Genomic DNA, 5,659 nt, shown 5'->3' with positions numbered 1-5,659 from the left:
CCTTAGTCCACTAGTTACTAAGGATAACTTTGACCGCTGTACTGTGATCCATTCTTGGATCACTCTTGTACCCCTTGACTGACTCATGGCAAGGCACACTTCAGGTGCGGTACACAGCATAGCATACTGTAGAGCCTATGTCTTAAGCATAGGGGACGACCTTCGTCCTTTCTCTCTATTCTGCCGTGGTCGAGCTTTAAGTCTTAACTTCATACCTTACAACTCAGGCAAGAACTCCTTCTTTGACTGATCCATCTTGAACACCTTCAAGATCATGTCAAGGTATGTGCTCATTTGAAAGTACCATTAAGCATTTTGATCTATCCTTATAGATCTTGATGCTCAATGTTCAAGTAGCTTAATCCAGGCTTTCCATTGAAAAACACTTTCCAAATAACCCTATATGCTTTCCAGAAATTCTACGTCATTTCTGATCCATAATATGTCAACAACATATACTCATCAGAAATTCTATAGTGCTCCCACTCACTTCTTTGGAAATACAAGTTTCTCATAAACTTTGTATACACCCAAAATCTTTGATCATCTCATCAAAGCATACATTCCAACTCCGAGATGCCTACTCCAGTCCTTAGAAGGATTGCTGGAGCTTTGCATACTTATTAGCATCTCTCAGGATTGACAAAACCTTCCGGTTGTATCACATACAACCTTTTCTCAAGAAAATCGTCGAGGAAACAATGTTTTGACATCCTATCTGCAAGATTTCATAAATAATGCAGTAATCGCTAATATAATTCCAACAGACTCTTAGCATCGCTACGAGTGAGAAAGTCTCATCGTAGTCAACTCCTTGAACTTGTCGGAAAACATCTTAACGAGAAGTCGAGCTTTCTTAATGGTAATACTTACTATCATTGTCCGTCTTCCTTTTAAAATCCATCTGCACTCAACAGCCTTACGACCATCGAGCTGTTCTGCCAAAGTCTACACTTTGTTTTCATATATGGATCCTCTCTCGGATTATATGGCCTCGAGCCATTTTGGAATCCAGGCCCACCATCGCTTCTCCATAGCTCGTAGGTTCATTGTTGTCTAGCAACATGACTTCCAAGACAGGATTACGTACCACTCTGAAGTAGTACGCATCCTTGTCATCCTACGAGGTTTGGTAGTGGCTTGATATGAAGTTTCATGATCACTATCACAAGCTTCCACTTCAATTGGTGTAGGTGCCACAGGAACAACTTCCTATGCCCTGCCACACACTAGTTGAAGAGACGGTTTAATAACCACATCAAGTCTCCACCATCCTCCCACTCAATTCTTTCGAGAGAAACTTTTCCTCGAGAAAGGACCCGATTCTAGAAACAATCCCTTATTGCTTTCGAATCTGAGACAGGAGGTATACCCAACTATTTTGGGTGTCCTATGAAGATGCATTTTTCCGCTTTGGGTTTGAGCTTATCAGCCTGAAACCTTTTCACATAAGCGTCGCAGCCCCAAACTTTTAAGAAATGACAGCTTAGGTTTCTCTAAACCATAGTTCATATAGTGTCATCTCATCGGAATTACATGGTGCCCTATTTAAAGTGAATGTGGTTGTCTCTAATGCCTAACCCATAATCTATCGTGGTAATTCGATAAGAGACATCATGGTGTGCATCATATCCAATAGGGTGCAGTTATGATGTTCGGACACACCATCACACTATGGTGTTCTAGGCTGTATTAGTTGTGAAACAATTTCCACAATGTCTTAATTTTGTGCCAAACTCGTAATTCAGATATTCATCTCTATGATCATATCATAGATATTTTATCCTCTTGTCACGACGATCTTTCAACTTCACCCTGAAATTACTTGAACCTTTCAATAATTCAGACTCGTGATTCATCAAGTAAATATACTCAACATCTACTCAAATCATCCGTGAAGTAAGAACATAACGATATCCACTACACGCCTCAGCACTCATTGGACTGCACACATCAAAATGTATTACTTCCAACAAGTTGCTTTCTATTTCCATTTTACTGAAAACGAGGTTTTCAGTCATCTTGCCCATGTGGTATGATTTGCATGTCTCAAGTGATTCAAAATCAAGTGAGTCCAAACGATCCATCTGTATAGAGTTTCTTCATGCATATCTACCAACAAACATGGTTCGCATGTCTCAAACTTTTCAAAAATGAGTGAGTCCAAAGATCCATCAACATGGAGCTTCTTCATGTGTTTTATACTGATATGACTTATGTGGTAGTGCCACAAGTAGGTGGTACTATCATTACTATCTTATATCTTTTGGCATGAACATGCGTATCACTACGATCGAGATTCAATAAACCATTCATTTTAGGTGCAAGACCATTGAAGGTATTATTCAAATAAATAGAGTAACCATTATTCTCCTTAAATGAATAACCGTATTGCGATAGACATAATCCAATCATGTCTATGCTCAACGCAAACACCAATCTCGATGGTAGAGGAAGCGTGCGATGCTTGATCATATCAACATTGGAAACACTTCCAACACTTATCGTCAGCTCACCTTTAGCTAGTCTCCGTTTATTCCGTAGCCTTTTGTTTCGAGTTACTAACACTTAGCAACCGAACCGGTATCTAATACCCTGGTGCTACTAGGAGTACTAGTAAAGTACACATCAACACAATGTATATCCAATATACTTCTATCGACCTTGCCAGCCTTCTCATCTACCAAGTATCTAGGGTAATTCTGTTCCAGTGGTTGTTCCCCTTATTACAGAAGCACTCAGTCTCGGGTTTGGGTTCAACCTTGGGTTTCTTCACTAGAGCAGCAGCTGAATTGCCATTTCATGAAGTATCCCTTTGTTCCCTTGCCCTTCTTGAAACTAGTGGTTTCACCAACCATCAATGATTGATGCTCCTTCTTGATTTCTACTTTTGTGGTGTCAAACATCGCGAATATCTCAAGGATCATCATATATGTCCCTGATATATTATAGTTCATCACAAAGCTCTAGCAGCTTGGTGGAAATGACATCGGAGAAACATCACTATCTTATCTGGGAGATCAACTCCCACTCGATTCAAATGATTGTTGTACTCAGACAATCTGAGCACAAGCTCAACAATTGAGCTTTTCTCCCTTAGTTTGCAGGCTAAGAAAATCGTCGGAGGTCTTATACCTCTTGACGTGGGCACGAGCCTGAAATCCCAATTTCAGCTCTCGAAACATCTCATATGTTCCGCGACGTTTCAAAAAACATCTTTGGCGCCTCAATTCTAAACCATTTAGCATTACGCACTGAACTATCATGTAGTTATCAAAATGTGTATGTCAGATGTTCGCAACATCCACAGACAACGTTCGAGGTTCAGCACACTGAGCGGTGCATTAAGGACATAAGCCTTCTATGACGCAATGAGGACAATCCTCAGTTTACGGACCTAGTCCGCATAATTGATACTATCAACTTTCAACTAAATTTTCTCTAAGAACATATCTAAACAGTAGAACTGAAGCGCGAGCTACGACATAATTTGCGAAGACCTTTTGACTATGTTCAGGATAATTAAGTTCATCTTATGAACTCCCACTCAGATAGACATCCCTCTAGTCATCTAAGTGATTACATGATCCGAGTCAACTAGGCCGTGTCCGATCATCACGTGAGACGGACTAGTCATCATCGGTGAACATCTTCATGTTGATCGTATCTACCATACGACTCATGCTCGACCTTTCGGTCTCTTGTGTTCCGAGGCCATGTCTGTACATGCTAGGCTCGTCAAGTTAACCCTAAGTGTTTTGCATGCGTAAAACTGTCTTACACCCGTCGTATGTGAACGTAAGGATCTATCACACCCGATCATCACGTGGTGCTTCGAAACGACGAACTTTAGCAACGGTGCATAGTTAGGGGAGAACACATTCTTGAAATTGTAATGAGGGATCATCTTATTTACTACCGTCGTTCTAAGTAAACAAGATGCAAAAACATGATAAACATCACATGCAATCAAATAGTAGTGACATGATATGGCCAATATCATATAGCTCCTTTGATCTCCATCTTGGGGCTCCATGATCATCTTGTCACCGGCATGACACCATGATCTCCATCATCATGATCTCCATCATCGTGTCTTCTTGAAGTTGCCTCGTCATCTATTACTTCTACTACTATGGCTAACGCTTTAGCAATAAAGTAAAGTAATTACATGACGTTTAAGTTGACACACAGGTCATAAATAAATTAAGACAACTCCTATGGCTCCTGCCGGTTGTCATGCTCATCGACATGCAAGTCGTGATTCCTATTACAAGAACATGATCATCTCATACATCACATATATCATTCATCACATCCTTTGGCCATATCACATCACATAGCATACCCTGCAAAAACAAGTTAGACGTCCTCTAATTGTTGTTTGCATGTTTTACGTGGCTGCTATGGGTTTCTAGCAAGAACGTTTCTTACCTACGCGAAAACCACAACGTGATATGCCAATTGCTATTTACCCTTCATAAGGACCCTTTTCATCGAATCCGATCCGACTAAAGTAGGAGAGACAGACACCCGCTAGCCACCTTATGCATCTAGTGCATGTAAGTCGGTGGAACCAGTCTCACGTAAGAGTACGTGTAAGGTCGGTCCGGGCCTCTTCATCCCACGATGCCGCCGAATCAAGATAAGACTAGTAACGGCAAGCATATTGAACAAAATCAACGCCCACAACTACTTTGTGTTCTACTCGTCCATAGAAACTATGCATAGACCTAGCTCATGATGCCACTGTTGGGGAACGTAGCATAAATTCAAAAATTTTCTACGTGTCACCAAGATCTATCTATGGAGTCATCTAGCAATGAGGGAAGAGTGGATCTACATACCCTTGTAGATCGCGCGCGGAAGCGTTCAAGAGAACGGGGTTGATGGAGTCGTACTCGTCGTGATCCAAATCACCGATGATCCTTGCGTCGAACGGACGGCACCTCCGCGTGCAACACACGTACGGAGCAGCGACGTCTCCTCCTTCTTGATCCAGAAAGGGGGGAGGAGAGGTTGATAGAGATCCAACAACACGACGGCGTGGTGGTGGAAGTAGCGGGATTCCAGCAGGGCTTCGCTAAGCGCTGCGGGAGGAGGGAGAGGGAGGCGCCAGGCCTTAGATTGGATTGCCCTCCCTTTCCCCCACTATATATAGGGCCAAGGGAGAGGGGGAGGGCGCAGCCTTGCCCCTTCCTCCAAGGAAGGGTGCGGCCAAGCGGGTGGGGGAGGAGTCCCTCCTCCCCAAGGCACCTCGGAGGTGCCTTCCCCCTTTAGGACTCTTCCTTTCCCCTCTTCTCTTGGCGCATGGGCCTCTTGGGGCTGGTGCCCTTGGCCCATATGGGCCAAGGCGCACCCCCTACAGCCCATGTGCCCCCCCGGGGCAGGTGGCCCCACCCGGTGGACCCCCGGGACCCTTCCGGTGGTCCCGGGACAATACCGGTGACCCCGAAACTTGTCCCGATGGCCGAAACAGCACTTCCTATATATAATTCTTCACCTCCAGACCATTCCAGAACTCCTCGTGACGTCCGGGATATCATCCGGGACTCCGAACAATTTTCGGGTTACCGCATACTAATATCTCTATAACCCTAGCGTCACCAAACCTTAAGTGTGTAGACCCTACGGGTTCGGGAGACATGTAGACATGACC

This window comes from Triticum urartu, chromosome 3 (genome assembly GCF_003073215.2).
Source record: "Triticum urartu cultivar G1812 chromosome 3, Tu2.1, whole genome shotgun sequence".
NCBI lineage: Eukaryota > Viridiplantae > Streptophyta > Magnoliopsida > Poales > Poaceae > Triticum > Triticum urartu.
Note: the sequence above shows the minus strand (reverse complement) of the source record.